The following is an 18,928-nucleotide window of genomic DNA, read 5'->3' as shown; positions in this document are numbered from 1 at the left end:
GGAGTAGGGATGGGCACGAGTAGTAAATTCCAAACTCGAGTGATCGAAGGAATTCCTCGAGGATCAATCGAGTACTCGTTTAATCAAATCTATTTTTAAAATGCAACGCATCTGCAGCAGGAATAGGCCTGATGATGAACGGCAATATTACCAACCAAACATGTAATCCTTATTCTCCAGCAAAACAGTCAGAGTTATCAGAGTATTCATTATTTATTTTTGCAAACGTTCAAAACACATTTTCCTTGCAAAAATAAATATGCGTCTCACAATTTAAATCACGTCGAACCAAGCCCTTTAACAGTTTAAAAAAACAAAAACGAAACAAGTAGCCTAACCATTGCAAATAGTTTAAAGCTGCAAATAAAACGGCAGCAAATGGCCTATGGAAATACTCAGCGTTGTGATCTTCTCTACACGGCCGGGACTAAAGCTGCGTCTTGCGGCGGTGAAAATGGCCGACACACTTGGTTGCTGCGGGTCTGCTTTCCCGAACTCACCGTTGTATTTCAGGAGCATGTGCCGCATAGTACTTTCTGGTAGCTCGATTTCGCTTGGCATATTTTACATTTCACCTTATGATCTCCTATTTCTTTAAAGTATTTCAATTCTTCGCTGCGCTTTGCTTTAACCGCCATCTCTTAACTTTTTGAATTCTGGCGTGCCTGCACACGGCACGGAAGGCGCCACACGCGCCCACGGCATGCGTTTGTGGCGCCGACAGAAAATGTATACATTTGCTTCAGAAAACTTTGTTTGTGTGTGTATATGCAAACTCGAGTTTGCCTGTCCACCAACCGAGTTCATTTGTAACGAGGAGTACTCGAGTAATCGATTCCTCACGCCCATCCCTAACTTGGAGCTAACACTAAGAGCTAACACTCAGGGCTAACACTAAGAGCTAACACTAACGGCTAACACTAAGAGCTAATACCAAGAGCTAACAACTAGAACTAACACTAGAAGCTAACACCAAGGGCTAACATTAGGAGCTAAAACTAAGTGCCAACATTAATAGGTAACACTGAGAGCTAACACTAAGAGCTAACACTAAATGCTAACACTAAGAGCTAACACTAAGTGCTATCAGCACTATCAGGATCCAGCTCGACAAACACTCTTAAAGGTGAGCGACACAACGATGTGTTAGCGGATCGGTGACTCATGCTCCCTCCCCGGTGCTAACAGCATGAACAAATAGGGCGCTGATGAAAAGCAGTTCAATCAAACACATAAAGTACACTTTGACTGCGTAGGAAACATTTTAAGAGCTGTGCTGGTTCCAGCTTCTACGCCAGCGTTGTCCAGTTCCCACCGCCCTGTTGTTACCAGCGGCCTCCACCTCAGATCACCTGCCAACAGCGCAATGGTAAACGGACTGCAGTTAGACCGCGCTTTCCTGAACAGTAGCCCCTCAAAGCGCTTGACAGCATTGCCTCACATTCACCGATTCATGCACACAGTCACACACCGACGGCGGAGTCAAACCCGCAGGGCGACAGCCAGCTGGTCAGGAGGAGTCAGGCCTCGCTCAGGGCACCTCTAGGAGAAGCCGGGGATCGAACTAGCGACCTTTTGGTGACCAGCCCACCCGCTCTCCCTCCTGATAAGTTCACACTTATGTGGGCTTTCATAAGCTGCAGGCTTGAATGCTCCCTCTCTGGCCAGCAGAACCTGAAGCTCGTCCAACACTTTCCAGCAGTGTAGCAATAGCAGGGCCCAGAGAACCACAATGGAGCCTAGTGTTCCTTTGGAAAGGGTTATCAATACTACTACAAACTACTAATAAACACTATTTCTACACAACACTATTACACAAAAACACACAACTTCAACTTAATTTTCATACACAATCTATTGCACCAGTTGTGCCCTTAGTAAATTTCGTTTTTTCTTTTGCAATCAACTTCGATGGGATTCCAAACAATAGTTTATTGTAGGTGGAGAACAATGCTGCAGTACGGTATGATACTAAATGAGATCAGGGTTTAGTGGTTTACCGACCGTTTTATATCCACTGAGCCAACAGGCCAACACTAAGTGTGTTAGTTCTCAGATAGTATCTAGAGCTCCAATAAACATCCTCAGCAGGCGGTCAGTTCCTTGGTAACTAAAAACAGTATTTAAAGCAGTTTGGCCCCAGACAATGGGTCACAAAGCAAACCAGGCATGGTTTTCGTTCGACTTTCGTTAAGCTAGTGAAAATGGGTGCGGCTCCCACCGCGGCCCCACAGGCAGGAGCCGGCGGCACGCAGAGCCTGACCCGAACTCCCTGCACACAGAGGAGATGGACGCAGTAACAGCGCCCTCTACTGGCGGAAACAAGTCACACAAAACGAGAGGCGAGACCGTTACTCTCATGCTGGGTCATTGCAGGTGAACCTATACACAAAGTACGTAGTATTTTTATTTCACAAAAAATATTTGTGTGTGCTGTTTGTGTGAGTGTGTGTTTGCGTGTGTGTGTGTGTGTGTGTGTGTGTGCGTGCATGTCTTTGCGTGTGTGTATGTGCGCGTGTGCCTGTGTGTGCGTGTGTGTCCTGTGTGTGTGCGCGTGTGTGGGTAGTGTAAACATGTCTGACGTACACGTGTGTGTGTGTGTGTGTGCATGTGTGTCTGTGTGCGTGTTTGTGAGCGTGCGTGTGTGCGTGTATGTGTGTGTGTGTGTGTGTGTGTGTGTGTGTGTGTGTGTGTGTGTGTGTGTGTGTGTGTGTGTGTGTGTGTGTGTGTGTGTGTGTGTGTGTGTGTGTGTGATAGAGACAGAGAGGCCAATTTACTGCCTGGATTATTTCAAAATGTGCTTGGAAGTAGGTAACGACATTTAACAATGTGTATATATTTTTGAATTTCGTTGGTTAACCGCCAACCGCCCGAATTTATTTAAAATATAATTTTTTGTCACGTCACCCGCCCGATCCGCAGTTTAACCGCGGAGTCCGCGGTTGCAACCGCCAACCGCGCATCGCTAGTGTGCGTGCATGTGGAAAGCAGACAGCCAGCCCCTCCCAGTAGCTGCTCCTGTGGCTCCGCCCCCTGCCCCTGAGGCTCCGCCCCATTTCCTCATTTTTTTCTCCTGCCAACCACACAACAGCTTCTTGTTAACAATCAGTGTAACAAGCTGGTGGGTGCCCACCCTCCACCCTCCCCCCTCCAGCCTCCAGCCTCCCCCCTCCACCCTCCACCCTCCCCCCTCCAGCCTCCACCCTCCACCCTCCACCCTCCCTACAAACACGTATGGGTGCAGTAGGGCGTGTGTGGCAGGTGGAGGAGTGTTGTGGCAGCTCCTCCCTCCAGCCCGTCTCTGCGCCTCCTAGTCCTCCTCCGCTGTGGGATTATAAAGAGCAGGGCAGGAGCAGGGGAGTGCACCACAGTCGCTCTCTCCTCCTCTCTTCATCTCCTGGTTCTCCTCTCCTACAGCACCTACGATGGGCGCCGTTATCACCACAAACATTTCCACGACCAACAGTTCCAGAAATACCAATATTGGCTCGAACAATACTATATCCTTCATGACCAAAAGCGCCTTCATTGGCGGTGGCTTCGGTGGCGGCGAGAAGGCCACCATGCAGAACCTGAATGACCGCCTGGCCACCTACCTGGAAAAGGTGCGCTCCCTGGAGAACGGCAACGCCGAGCTGGAGCTGAAGATCCGACAGTTCCTGGAGAACAAAACCTCTCCCAGATCCCGAGACTACTCTGCCTTCTTCATCTTTATCACAGACCTGCGCAACAAGGTACGTCCCCTGAGCTTCTGGAAGACCTCCGCCTCACGCAGGGGCGGGCCGTACTATTAGGCAAACCAGGCATTTGCCTGGAGCCCCGGGCCCCATAGAAGGTTTTTGGGGCCCCCAAAAAAATTTTTTTTTTTTTTTTACCTTTATTTTTCCCGATAAAACATTAAGAACAGTTTCTTATTTACAATATTGATCTGGTCAAGAGGGCCCCAATGCATATATTTTGTCCCCATATTTATTATTTTTATAAAAATCTCTTCACAATAGTAGCATCGGGATGTCTAATTATTACTCATGTTTTGACGATCTTTCCGTGTGCACCCCCCTTCAGTCTGCACTACATGGACTATTCCATGTTACGCGCATCACGCTCATCATGCGTATGCGGAAATTATGTCAAATTCAAAACAGTAAGCGGTAAGAGAGAGAGAGAGAGAAATCGAGTGAGACATAAATCGAGTGAAACATGAAGCGATCGTACGAAAGCGGGTCACATAAAAAGAAAGACTAAAGGCAGGACTTTCTTTCAAAGCTGCCAAAGCTATCCAGCTGTTTTACAGCCACCGCAGTGGCAGCGGGATCAAGAGCAGCCGTCAACGTCGTTTGCTGTCACGTTACTGCTCCTTTCATTCCAAGTGGCTCTGGCTCAGCCAGCAGCGATGCTAATGACGTGTGTCAACAAACTGACGGAGATGATGCACAACTGGTAGTGAATATTTGTCACTCTCCTTCTTCCACTTTGGTTATTGAAATTTATGACAATAACGAACAATGACTGCGAGACACATATTCCTGTGGATGACCCAGCACTCTGGCCCAAGCTGCTGTGTCTTGGGCAGGTGCACACATATTCTTGTGGATGACCCAGCACTCTGGCCCAAGGGCCGCAGATTCACAAAAGCATACTATTACATAGTAATGAAAAATGATGAGAGGGTGAACAGGTCTTGGTTAGTCTACAGTGAAAGTGCAGACCGTGTTTTTTGCTTTTGTTGTTGCCTTTCTGGAAAACAAAAACAACTGAGTGAGGAAGGATTTAAAGACTAGAATAACCTTACAATGCATCTAATCAACCATGAAAGGTCTGAAGAGCACAGGAAATATATTGATAGCTGGACGCAGCTATCAGTGGGTTTCCAGTAGTGGTTTCCAGTAGCTCACAGCAGATAGCTGCTGTGAGCTACTGGAAACCCTCAGGTAAATGAGGACTTATGGTTAACAGTCAGTGTAATGTGTCAACATAACTAATCTTATTGTTTTGTATGTTATTCTCAATTTGTAAATAGATAATTAACATTTGCATGAAAGAAGGATAGTGACTTTTGTTCATCCCTTGTATGGAGTATCTCATTATGCGATATAAGGTACTGAGAACGGTAGATGCAGGGGCCCCCAAATGACTGTTCGCCTGGAGCCCCCAAAGGGCTAAGTTCGCCACTGGCCTCACGCTGCTTACCATCCGTCCTCCTGAACACCTCGCATAATGACTCATTCCTCTACTCCTGCGTTCTTCTGCCCTGCTCTTCGCCGCTCTAGGTCCATGGCGCCCTGTGTGTCAACGGAAGCATCTACCTGGCAAAAGACAACGCCAAGCTGGCGGCGGACGACTTCAAGACAAAGTAAGAAGACCAGAAAGCGACAGACACCGTGACTGCGCAGGCTGACTGTAGAGAGCGGATGTCTCTGAGGGTAGTCCTCGCTAACGCTGTGCTCCACAGGAGGGAGAACGAGCTGAGCATGCGGCAGTCGGTGGAGGTGGACTTCGCCGGACTCAAGAGGCTGCTGGACGTGCTGGCTAGGTCTGACCTGGAGATGCAGATTGAAGGGCTGAAGGAGGAGCTGATCTTCCTGAAGAAGAACCATGAGGAGGTGGATTTGTAATGCCAGGCTCCCGTCATGCATGTCTCCTCGTGTCTCATCATGTCTAACCGCCGTACGTTCTGATCCTAAACACAGCCTTTCAGAAGCTCAGTGGAGATGGACCCGGGGCCGACGGAGGACCTGAACGCCGTCCTGTCAGAAATCCGCGAGCAGTACGAACAGGCATCAGCCAAGAACAAGAAGGAACTGGAAGCCTGGTTCCAAGAGAAGGTAGGAACCGAGGACGCCACTGGTCAGAACATGTTCTCCGTGCTGTATGCTGCGTTGTGTTTCCATCTACATAAGTGTTTATCTTCAGCTCCTTGTGTTTGATTCCATCGCAGGCGGCGACGGTCAAACAGGAGGTCGCAGTGAGCACAGAAACCATCAACACGTCCAAAACAGACCTCAACCGCCTGCTGCAGTCCCTGCAGAGAGAGCTCCAATCACAGCTCACCATGGTGGGTGCACTGCTGTCTGCGGAAGACCGCACCTTAGGGTGTGGTCAGCGGATAGAGTTACCTGAGTTAATTAGGGTGTGGTCAGGGGACAGGGTTACCTTAGTTAATTAGGGTGTGGTCAGGGGACAGGGTTACCTGAGTTAATTAGGGTGTGGTCAGGGGTCAGGGTTACCTTAGTTAATTAGGGTGTGGACAGGGTTACCTTAGTTACTAAGGGTGTGGTCAGGGGATATTTGTACCCTAGTTAATTAGGGTGTGATCAGGGATAGGGTAACCATAGTTAGTGTTTTTCACTATTGAACCTAAGAGAGGTGACATTGGTCCATTCCTCTCCCCTCCTTAACACTCTCTCCCCCCTCCTCTCCCCTCCCTGCGGACCACAGAAAGGGTCACTCGAGGGCACCCTGCAGGAGACAGAGAACCAGGTGACCAGCCTGGAGGAGCAGCTGGTCAACCTGCAAGGCGACATCGACCGCCAGGGCCAGGAGTACCAGATGCTGCTGGACACCAAGACGCGCCTGGAGATGGAGATCGCAGAGTACCGCAGACTGCTGGACGAGTAGGCCAGGTCGGTCAGGGGACGGGCTGCGGTTCTTTACCCGAGGTGATGTCACATCACCAGGTGTGAGTGTTGTCAGCCGTTACAGGCCCTTTGATGATCTGCCTTTCCCTGTGTCCTCATGACATCACAAGTGGGCGTGTCCACCTAGATGTATGCTGGATAGATCAGTCTACCCGCATACCCAGTGGACCGTAGCAAACGTTTCTGATCCGTCCATCATACAACTAGGTAGACACGCCCCTTTGTGATGTCACTAAGGTACAAGAAAAGGCCGATCATCAAATGGCCTGTAATGGATAATCACACTCATACCTGGTGGCAGAATATCACCCCTTAAGGCACGCTTTAGAAACGTGTGCCACCACAGCATCCATCAATGCATTCACATAAAAAAGGTCAACAGGGAAGTAAACCCACGGGAAAGGACATATAAGAGGAGATAGTGCCTTATTAATCCAATAGGGAAATCACAGCACATGGGAGGAGAATCCATACCATCTCATGGTATTGCTTTATTTACAATTTGTAGTCAAAATAAACCACCATAATCATAATCAAAAGGCTCTGATATTCAGGGAAGGTGACTGGATTTAATGGCTTGCTTAATCTATAATAATATTCTTCTCCCCCACCCCTAGCACTGGCAGCAGCTCCAGCTCCAGCACCTAGACCACCTACCGCGTGGTCACAGAGGCTGAACCCACCAGTAAGGACAGCCCTCTCGACCGTAGGCAGAGCACCAGGCGAGGCCAACAGCTCCCCCCTACACACCCAGGAACCAGAGGCAAACACCTCCCCCCTACACACCCAGGAACCAGAGGCCAACACCTCCCCCCTACACACCCAGGAACCAGAGGCCAACTCCTCCAAACTACACACCCAGGAACCAGAGGCCAACACCTCCAAACTACACATCCAGGAACAAGAGGCAAACACCTCCCCCCTACACACCCAGGAACCAGAGGCCAACTCCTCCGAACTACACACCCAGGAACCAGAGGCCAACATCTCCCCCCTACACACCCAGGAACCAGAGGCCAATTCCTCCAAAATACACATCCAGGGACTCCCCTCTCCTACACACCCAGGAATCAAAGACCCAGAGCTGTTGTGTCGTGCCCGCAGTATTTGGGTCCAATAAAATAATAAAGAGTGCTCTACCTTGCTGACTAAAACCTGGCCCTGAGAATCATTCATCACTTATTTTTGCATCAATAGAAGCTTCTGTTTTGGTGGACCTTCCCTTTCAACCAATTGATAACATTTACATTTACATTCAGGGCGTTTATCGGACGCTTTTATCCAGAGCGACTTACAATCAGTAAAATTTTTAGAACAGTTTATCGCTGTCTGTACAGTAAGGATGTCCATAGAACCAAGTGCCAAGCGCTAACCATCACTAGGTTAACCCATTCCCTGTTCAGAACAGAGATAGCTAAGATAGGACGCTACTCAATGCTGAGTAGTATTCTTAAGTGCCAGGACAAATGACATTCAATGAGTGCGTACATTAAGTGCCAGATGGGCCTAATTTGCTGTTGCTACTTTTCCGTATCGCCCTGAGATAGTGTAACGGAAACCTGAATAATTATAACATTTCACGATCATTCCGACTCATAGCAGCTTGTGTAAAATGGAACCGTTATTCCCGGTTGACTTCGGCTAAGACCCACCGAACGTTTAGACGACCACGGTCAAAGACCACTGACTTTTGGATGCCGTGTCGTAATGTGACCCGTTTTTGACCAACTCCAATTCGGCCGAATGTTAAATAAATCAAACTAGATTATATGCAAAGTACATTTGTTATACCGATATTATAAAATTAAGGCCAAACTCACCTTTTAGAAACTAGTTTCAAGGTCAGAACGAGACTCGTTTACGACCAATATTGACCCATATTCATGACCCATATTCACAAGATTAATTTGACTGTATGTTTGATCCATATAACTTGATGTGGATAATATATTAATTTCAGTTTTACAGTAAAATAAACGCACCACCAAATGTTAAGTCAGGTCAAGGTGATATGGGAGAAAAAAAACCTATATTTTATGGTAAACTATGATTATTATTAGGCCTATAAAACATATAGATACTATAATGGTGGAAGGTAGCTTATCACCTCTGCCCTATAAGTTAGGTTTGACATGGCGCCAGGGAGCAAGTTCACTATCCTTTCTTGTGTGCTTTTTCAAGGGTAAATGTAGATCAATATTTGTGGTTAATGAATGGTTAAGGGCAGGAGCGTCGCTAGCAATTGAAAACGTCTGGGGCTGTAGCCCAGAAGTTAGAGTCCTTTTAAAACGGGGGTTTGGGGGTTTCTCCCCCGAGGAAAAAATCGGGCTGATGAACATGCAATTGTCACGTAGTTTGAGAAGTAAAGGAAAGACAAATCGTCATGTCGGACTCACGTCGGGGCAGGCCTACTGAATAGGTTAATGTTTACGTTAAGGATAGGAAAGTGCACCACATACAGCAGCCAAAATTAGACATTAGAAAAGCCTGTAGCCAAATAAACACTCATGCGCCTACCCGATGTCAAGTGGACCGGAGGCCCGTTTCAGAAAGCAGGTTTAGTGAAAACTCAGAGTTAGTTAAACCCGAGATGAGGGAAACTCTGGTTTGATGTTTGATGGTTATCTACTCGGAGACAGAGGGTACCCCTGCCAGCGCTATCTGCTGACCCCTTACCCTGACCGTGACCCTGGCCCACAGCGACACTACAATTTGGCTCACTGCAGGACACAAGCCAGAGTGGAGATGACCATCGGCATACTCAAGGCCCGGTTCCAGTGCCTTCGTAGCCTCAGGGTCACCCCGGAAAGGGCTTGTGACATTATAGTGGCATGTGTGGTTCTCCACAACATTGCCACTATTAAAGGAGAACAATGTCCTACTCTTTCCCCCAATGATCCAGATAATAATCCTGACCCCCCTGCTGATGCACGAGATGGAAGAGCTGTTAGAGTGATGATACGCTTCAATCATTTCTAACTGACCCATCACCTCCCCAGTATCAAAGAACGACAATATGCCTCATTTTATGGGGTCTTCTTTATTTCCTAGAAGGGCAAATGTTGTACAGTTGTTAATCCTTTGTTGTTGAAACAATTAAAAAACATCCACCTGTGGGCACGTCACCCACCTTTAACTGATGGTCCAGCAGTTGTATTTCCTTTTTTGTTTTGGTGATCTGCAGCCTTATGTGCTCCATTTCTAGGTGTGATTTGTTTATTTGAGATTCTAAATATACTTTGTAAAGTTTTTTCACAGGGAGCTATAGGAACATAAATGACGTTGAATTTCACAGTGCCATGTCTACTTAGTGTCATTGTAAGTTGTGGGTCAACGCTGAACAACATCTTACTAGGTAAGCTGTGCTGTGGAGGTTGATGGACCTTCTTCCTCATTGTAACTTCCGGCATTGCTCTGTTAGAGAGAAAGAAGTTGCAAGTTGTATTGTGGAACAATTAACTGAAACCAAAGTTATTACTAAAGGGTTAGGGTAAAGTTATTACCCTTACCCTCTCTGTGGCAGCTGATAAGGTGTCTTCATCATCATCCTGTAATGAAACAGAATGTTTGCGTTATACTCTACCCATTATGACAAATCTGTGGAATATTAAGAGTACTTACAACAGCATGGAGGTGTGTTATGGCAGAAGGCTCCACGAGACAGATTAGACCATCATCAGTAACTGGTAGAAGATGAAGATTAGACAGTTGATTACACAAAAAAGTGCCCCCCCTAATTACTTTTTTTTTTTTTTTACAATAGTGTGCATGTCCCATCAAAAAATTTCAAACTGAGTCACCTTAAAATAGATTGATATCTGAAAGCAACAGCAGCCAATTACAAAGAACTGTAGCCTACTGCTACAAGAAAAAAAATCAGTGTTGCAAGTGGTTTCTAAGATGAATGGGTGGCCATTACTGAACACTAGAAAAAGGATTAATGTACATGCCATTCATTTGAATAACTTACCTCTTATGTAGGCCCCTGTGTCCTGGGGCGTGGCTGGGTCCGATGAGCTCCCCCCAGAGATGCCATCTCTTCAGCCTCTGTGAGAGGTGGTGGTGGTGGACCGCCACCTGTTTTGCGTGCCTCTGCCTTTCTTCTGTTGTCTATAATGGAGGTCAAATTTGAAGATAACCAGAAAACACAAATCTGGAGACTTGTATGTATAAAAGGCATTTAGGTGTTGTTTTCATATAGACAATATTAAATACTGGCAGTGTTGTGATTTTTCTTTGTTTAGCAGATTTCCCTAATACTTAAATATATCTATCACATGTTGAATGCAGCCACTAAATGTTGTTTAATGAGGGCAGGCTTAACAACGATAGTTACGTATGTAACTACGGTTCTATGAATCCTGGATGACCGCCAGAGGCGTTGCTTCAAGCACTGGATTTATCAGTCTCGCGCATGCGCAGTTCGAGTACCTAATATCAACAAAGTCACCTGTTACCCCTGATAAGCTCCGGACAGCCTATATCTTCCGGTGACATCAGAGGATCTGTTCCTGCAGAATCTTCTCGCGAGTACACAAGGATTCTGAGTGACAGAGCGCTCTGGCGGTCATCCAGGATTCATAGAACCGTAGTTACATACGTAACTATCGTTCTATTTCATCCTTACTGACCGCCAGAGGCGGTGCTTCAAGCACTGGATGGCTCATACCAACAAGGTCACGAGGAACTCCAACACCTACCTCATTGAGAGGGAACAGCAGAGTCGGGCAACAGGACCACGGCCAACGGATGGGGAGTGGCAACGTTCACCCGGTAGAACCTGGAGAAGGTACATGGTGATGTCCATGATGCTGCATCACAGAGGTCTTCCATCGGCACGCCTTCCAGGCGTGCCGATGGCGAGGAGAAAGGCAGTTTTAGTGGAGACCCACTTCAGCTCCGCCTGAGCCAGGGGTTCAAAAGGAGGCAAGCATAAAGCATCGAGCACCAGGAGCAGATCCCATGCTGGGGCACGCTGTGCTCGTGGGGGTCGTAACCGCAACGGCCCCTTCAGAAAAAGGGACACCAATCTGTGGCCCCCCACTGTGTCATTATCTACGAGCATGTCTCGAGGAGATGGCTGCCACGTATACCCTCAGAGTAGCTGGGGCCCGGCCGCCATCCGGGAGTGACTGGGGGAACTCCAAAACTGTTGGAACTGAACAATGCACAGGGTCGTCAGCCCTGTCTAAACACCATGCCGTAAATAGCTGCCACCTCTTCTCATACTGCGCCCGGGTAGAAGGCGCCCTGGCGTTCAGTATGGTATTGCAGACATCGTCTGAGCACTCCGTCAGCAGCGGGTTGGGCCCTGCAGCGGCCAGACCCATAGCTGTAGGCAACGAGGGTCGGGATGCCAGATCTTGCCCTGTAACTGAGACAGGAGATCCTTCCTGTCGGGAAGGCACTGTGGTGAACTGCTGCAGAGCCTGCGCAGCAGTGGAAACCATGTTCTCCCTGGCCAGAAGGGGGCTACCAACAGCAGTCTGTGACCCTGCTGGAGGACCCTCTGTAGCGTCGGTAAAATCAGAGGGATTGGTGTAAAGGCATAGAGGGGAACCTCTATGCTCTCGCCCCCAATCGTGGGCGAGAGCATCCTGACCCAGAGGGCTGCTCTCCTCTGTCCAGGAGAACCACAGGGGGCAATGGGTCGACTCCTTTGTGGCAAAGAGATCCACCTCTGCCCTGCCGAAGACGTCCCAGATGTTGAGAATGACCTCCGGATGAAGCCGCCACTCCCCCGGCGGCGGCTTGCAACGGGAGAGTAAGTCTGCAGCAAGATTCTGTACCCCAGGCAAATACATTGCTCTCAGGCTGACCAGGCGTGGTGCTGCCCACAACAGGAGGTCCCCGGATGAGGCCGAGACATTGTCCGACCGCACGAGCACATGCCGGCCACCCAGGAAAGGGAAGAAATGACTGCAGTGCCCTGTGCACAGCCCGCAGCTCCAGAACATTGATATGCTCCGAGCAGACCTGAGCAGGCCACAGCCCCTGAGCTGGCCGGTTCTGCCACACAGCACCCCACCTCGAGAGGGAGGCATCTGTTGTGACGGTTTTCCGACGGGATGCAATGGAACCCATGGGCATGCCCTGGAGAAGAAACGATTTGTCCCTCCACGGAGCCAAAGCAAGTAGGCAGCATGCATTTACATTTACATTTAGGGCATTTAGCAGACGCTTTTATCCAAAGCGACTTACAATAAGTACATTTGTCATAAGAAGTGCATCAATATATCGCTGTCGGTACAGAAAGGATGTTCATAGAACCAAGTGCAAGTACCACAATCGCTAGGTTAATCAATTCCCCCTATTACAGACATGATAGCAGCTGCTGCAGTTGCTACACAGTTAAGTGCTAGAATACAATACAATACAATACACTACAATACAGTGTACAATGGTGGTCAGAAGAGGAAAGGTGGCTATGCAGAGTCGAGGTGAACTCTGAACAGGTGAGTCTTGAGTCCTTTTCGGAAGATAGTGAACGACTCTGCGGTCCTGAGAGCGGCAGGGAGCTCGTTCCACCACTGAGGCCCCAAAACCGAGAAAAGTTGTGACTTTGCTGATCGACCTTTGCTAGCTCTTAGCGATGGTGGTTCCAGTCGTCCAGCTGAGGTAGTCGAGCGGAGGGATCGAGCAGGGGTGTGTGGCTTTAGCAATACTTGGAGGTAGGCAGGGGCAGTTCCATCGACTGCCTTGTATGCCAGTACCATCGTCTTAAATTTGATGCGAGCTACTACAGGGAGCCAGTGGAGGTCCCGGAAGAGGGGGGTCACATGGGAGAACTTTGGTAGGTTGAACACGAGGCGCGCTGCCGCATTCTGGATGCGCTGCAAAGGTTTAATCGCAGAGGCAGGAAGTCCAGCCAGGAGTGAGTTGCAGTAGTCGAGGCGGGAGATGACCAGTGATTGGAGTAGAAGCTGAGCTGCTTCCCTTGTGAGGAAGGGCCGGATTCTGCGGATGTTGTAAAGTGCAAATCTGCAGGATCGGGCGACCGCAGTGATGTTTGCAGTGCAGCATAACTGGTTGTCCAATACCACACCGAGGTTTCTGGCAGTTGGAGAGGGAGATACAGTAATGTTCTCGACGGTGACCAGTAAGTCCATGTGTGGGCAGTCTTTCCCTGGGATTAGGAGAAGCTCGGTTTTGTTGAGGTTAAGCCTCAGGTGATGGGCAGTTGTCCAGGTGCTGACACCCGCCAGACATTCCGATATGCGTGTTGCAATCAGGGTTTTCTCAGATGAGGGGAAAGAGAGAAATAGCTGAGTGTCGTCAGCATAGCAGTGATAGGAAAAGCCGTGTGATGCAATTTCCGAGCCCAGAGACCTGGTATAGAGGGAGAACAGACGAGGCCCCAGTACAGAGCCTTGAGGGACACCAGTTTCGAGCGTGCAAGGTTTGGACAAGGAGCCATTCCATGTCACTTGATAGGTGCGGTTCGTCAGGTAGGATGTGAACCAGGAAAGAGCAGATTCAGCGATTCCAAGTTCGGCAAGAGTGGCAAGAAGGATCTGGTGGTTCACCGTGTCAAATGCTGCTGACAGGTCGAGCAGAATGAGGACCGATGAGAGGGACGAGGCTCTGGCAGCACGGAGGGACTCAGTCACCGCGAGGAGAGCCGTCTCGGTGGAGTGTGCTTTCTTGAAGCATGACTGGTGAGGGTCAAGGAGGTTGTTAGATGAGAGATAGGAGGACAGTTGGTTAGCAACGGCACGTTCCAGTGTTTTAGACAGGAACGAAAGAAGAGATACCGGTCTGTAGTTCTGGATGTCGGTGGTATTAAGAGTTGGTTTTTTGAGGAGAGGCTTTATTCTGGCAGTCTTGAAAGACGCTGGAACAATGCCTGAAGTGAAGGAGGAATTGATAGTTGATGTGAGAAATGGCAGAATGTCGCTTGAGACATCCTGGAGGAGAGAGGAGGGGATGGCGTCAAGGGGGCAGGTGGTGGCATGGTTAGATGTTATTATTCTGTTGACCTCGTCAGAGGTGAGAGGGATAAATTGGGTAAAGACAGAGGAGGGGATGGGAGGAGGGAGAATGGAGGCAGGGATAAAAGAGGAACTAATGTCCTTCACTTTCTGGGTAAAGTAGTTAACAAAGTCATCAGCAGTGAGGCAGGAAGGAGGTGGGGGTGAGGGAGGGTTGAGGAGGGACGAGAACAGGGAGAACAGTTTCCTGGGGTTTGAGGCAGAGGAGTTGATTTTGTCCCGGTAGAAGGCAGATTTGGTTGTTGACACACAAGAGGGGAAATCTGAAAGAAGGAAAAGATAGTGAGATAGATCATTAGGACAGTCTGATCTCTTCCATTTCCTCTCCGCTGCTCGCAGCTTTGTTCTACAAGACCGCAGAGGATGGGACAGCCAAGGCGGGGGCGGTGAGGATCGCGCTGGTCTGGAGTGGAAGGGACAGTGGGAATCCAAGGAGGAGGAGAGGGAGGATAGCAGAGTGTCTGAAGATTCATCTGGAGATAGTTGAGAGAATCGTTCGATAGAAGGAAGTGAAAACAGAACAGTAGAGGCAAACGTAGAGGGAGAGAGGGATTTGAGGTTACAGCGAGTGGTGACAATGTGGGAACTAGAGAGGAGGGAGGGAGAGGATTTCAAGGGGAGAGAAAAATCAACAAAGTGATGGTCAGACACAGGGAGCGGGGTAACGGAGAGAGCAGAGGTGCCGCAGGACCTGGGGAATATTAGGTCAAGCTGGTTCCCGGCCCTGTGTGTGGGAGGAGAAGGGGTTAGTGTTAAGTCAAAGGTGGCGAAAAAGTTGGTTAGTTCAGGTGAGTGCAACTTCTCTGGCAGGATGTTGAAATCGCCTAGGATAACGAGGGGGGTGCCATCCTCAGGAAAGCAGCTGAGGAGGGCATCCATTTCGTCGTAGAAGTCACGGAAGAGACCTGGAGGACGGTAGATCACCACAATGGAGAGCTTGATGGGAATGGTGACCGTGACAGCGTGGAGTTCAAACGCAGATCTGGCCAAGTGTTCTAGTGGAAGGACCTGGTAGGACCACATGGGCGAGATGAGGAGTCCGGTCCCCTCTCCTCGCCCGGATGGTCTAGGGGTGTGCGAGAATGAGTAGACGGTGGAGAGGGCAGCAGGAGTAGCAGAGTTCTCTGGAGTGATCCAGGTCTCTGTCAGGGCCAGGAAGTGAAGGGTCATGAGGGACGCGTAGGCTGAAATCGAGTCCGCCTTCTTGACCGCCGATTGGCAGTTCCAGAGTCCTCCCATGACCTCTAGGTCAGTGCAAGCACGGGTAGGTGGATGGCAAAGATTGGACGGGTTACTGCGCCGAGCAGAGGAGCCATGGTAGCGCCGTCTGGTGAAATCCTGACAATGATTGAAGTACGACACATAGCTACAATAGGGCAGGTGGCCTCCCCGGGGCTTCCTCGAGGGACTCCCGCAGAGAGACTCCCTTAGTCTTTGTTTCCCGGGTCTTCGTTTGCTGGGTCCTGACGCAACAGCTGACGCTAATAACAGCTGGCCCTTAAGTGGGCAAAGGCAGCTCAGGCAGACTTAGCTCTGCCCAGCTATCACGGCTTTTGTTTCCACCCAAGTAGCAGATACTACCAAGAACGACCACTTAGCTGATCACAACCGAAAAGGCTACATTCAAACTGCAATAACAGATAAAAAGTTAAATCTAGCAATCGTAATTCAAAACAAAAGGAATCTTAAGTTACCAAACTCACCTACAGCCAGATATCACACAACCTTCTTGAAAGACAGATGCATTACTAGTATTACCTAGTAATACATCTGGATGCCACCTGACATCCAGATGACAGCTGTGCAGCCACCTCTGGAGGGGGCGCAGCGACAGCCGTCCTAGAGGAACCACTGTAGCGGCAGCCGTCAGCTTCCCTAGGATAGCGCAACGGCCTGCCTTCCCGAAACAGGAGAAGGAGGCGGAGGATGCCGTCCACCCGCTGTGGCGACGGACAGGCCTTCATGGCGACTGCGTCGAGAGACACACCGAGAAAGACTATGCTCTGCGATGGCACCAGGCAACTCTTTGTGAGATTCACCCGGAGACCCAGGCGGGCCACATGGGAGAGAAGAAGTGTCGTGTCCAGGGCCACCTGAGACTGGACTGAATGATGCCATGCATTGCTTTAGCTGCAGGAATTTTATGAATGAGGAAAGGTTTCAGAGCAGGACAGGGTGGAGGTCTGTAGGGATAAACTTGTGGAGGCAGGCCAAAGTGAAGATCAAGGAGCACCGCAGCAGTGAATTGCATATGCTAAGCATGATTAGGAGGAATGCCTTTAAAACAGATACACTGCAGAGGGATTTTGCAGTAGCTGATTCTCAGATGGAAGCAGCCAAAGAAAGAGAGAGGCAGAAAAACAGAGCGATTATGTTCCGTTTAATGGACATCACATTATTTCTGGCAAAACAAGCTTTGGCCTTTAGGGGTAATGAAGAAGGCTTGTCAAGTTCAAACAGAGGAAATTTTCTGAACCTGGTGGATTTGCTCGGCCAATATGACAGCGTACTCGGGCTTCATCTTGACGTAGTCAAGGAAAAACAAACCAAAGGTGCCAGGTCTTTTCTCCTGCCCAATAGGACACAAAATTACCTCATAAAAGCACTTAGTGTTTATGTGAAACGAATCATACAGAAGGAAGTGACAGAAGCATCACAATTTTCTATTTTGCTCGACGAGACCACTGATGTGTCACATATTGAGCAGGTGTCCTTTGTTGTGCAATATGTCCACAACATGACTATAAAGGAACGCTTTGTCTAACTATGTGATGTGGCATCAACAACGGGAGAGGCACTGGAGAATGTAGTGATGAAGCTACTTGAGCAAAACAACTTAAACATTCAAGATGTCTGTGGACAGGGATATGACGGAGCAGCCAATATGAGTGGACGCTAAAATGGGCTACAGTCCCGGATTCAAAAACAAAATGAGAGAGCATTGTATGTGCACTGCCATGCACATTGTTTAAATCTCGTTTTAGTTGAGAGTGCAAAATCCAACAAGCACTTTGTGGATTTTTTCACAGTCGTTGAGAGGCTGTACACATTCATTGCCAACTCTACAAAGCGCCATGCTGCATTTGTGGATACTCAAAAAGCCATGAATCCAGACCAATGTGTCCTTGAACTACAGAGGCTTTCAGACACCCGGTGGAGCTGCAGGGAAGATGCTTTAAAGACAATTAGGAAGGTCCTCCCTGCTGCCCTACAGTACTTGAGAGATCTGAGAGAGTGTGACCCCCCCGATCTGGCTGCAGGAGAGGCTAAAATGTTGTTGAGCAGCATAGATTTTGAACTTTTGCTCTGTCTTGAAATAGCAACGCCAGTGTTCATGGAGACATCAGTTGCCTCAAAAGTACTCCAGCAGGATGACCTGGACTTGGCTGCTGCTTACTCTGTGTTAGATGGTGTCCTGAAGCGAGTAGTGGAACTGAGGAGAGACAGCCAATTCTCACAAATATACAACACTGCCACAACAATTGCAGAGGAAAATGACATAAACATTCCGACAAAGATTCAGGGTAGACGAAGAAAAGTCCCTGCAAAGCTGAAATACACTTCCCAATCAGCAAGAGAAGATGATGAAGTCCAGACCTTGGAGGAATATTACAGGGGAAGGACATACTATACCTTTCTGGACAGACTGAGACAGAAACTTGAGAGAAGATTTTACGGGGAAGGGAAGACTCGGGACATTGTGATGTCACTGCAGAGACTCATTGACCCAGAGCAGTGGAAGGATATCGGCCAAGGTTTTGATACAGCACATTCACTATGTGAATTTTATGGACTTCAGGGGGAAGACACCAACCTTCAAACAGAGTTGAGAGCCTTCCATGCATCATACAAGTGTCCCAAGAGGACAGTCAAGTCTATGCTTGAAATATTCAAGGAACACGATGCTCACATCATATTCCCCACACTGTTCAAATTCATTAGAATATATGCCACTCTACCTGTCTCCACTGCAACGGTAGAACGTTCTTTCTCAAAGCTGAAGCTGGTAAAAACAAGGCTCCGAAATCAAATCAGTGTGGTCAAGAGCGGCTGTCTGACCTCCTCCTGCTGTCCATAGAGAAGGACATACCAATCGACAAAGAAGAGGTTCTGAAGATTTTTATTGAAATGGCCCATACTAGGCGGCTTCTCCTTTGAAGCTTTGCATTTTTAATATGTCAATTTGGAGAAACTTATCAGTGACTTGATAGGATATTGTTTAATTATGTTTGTGTTCATGTTATGTTCTTCTTCTTCAAGTCATGTTTTTCTGCATTATCGTTAGTAGTAGTTATTTCA

General features: G+C 48.5%; 1 long non-coding RNA gene and 1 pseudogene across 1 annotated transcript; one reads left to right on the top strand and one right to left on the bottom strand.

Moving 5' to 3' along the window:
- The first annotated feature begins 3,248 nt into the window (after window positions 1-3,248).
- LOC115539742 (keratin, type I cytoskeletal 13-like) lies at window positions 3,249-7,792 on the top strand (annotated as a pseudogene).
- On the bottom strand, window positions 7,140-7,564 carry LOC115539763 (uncharacterized). The gene is made up of 2 exons (XR_003976022.1): window positions 7,446-7,564; window positions 7,140-7,373 (listed from the first exon to the last, which is right to left on the bottom strand). It is a non-coding gene; the product is annotated as an uncharacterized LOC115539763 (long non-coding RNA).
- Window positions 7,793-18,928: the final 11,136 nt, after the last annotated feature.

The sequence above is a fragment of the Gadus morhua genome, chromosome 3 (assembly GCF_902167405.1).
Source record: "Gadus morhua chromosome 3, gadMor3.0, whole genome shotgun sequence".
In the NCBI taxonomy this organism is placed as follows: domain Eukaryota; kingdom Metazoa; phylum Chordata; class Actinopteri; order Gadiformes; family Gadidae; genus Gadus; species Gadus morhua.
This window is presented reverse-complemented; position numbering and strand designations above follow the sequence as displayed.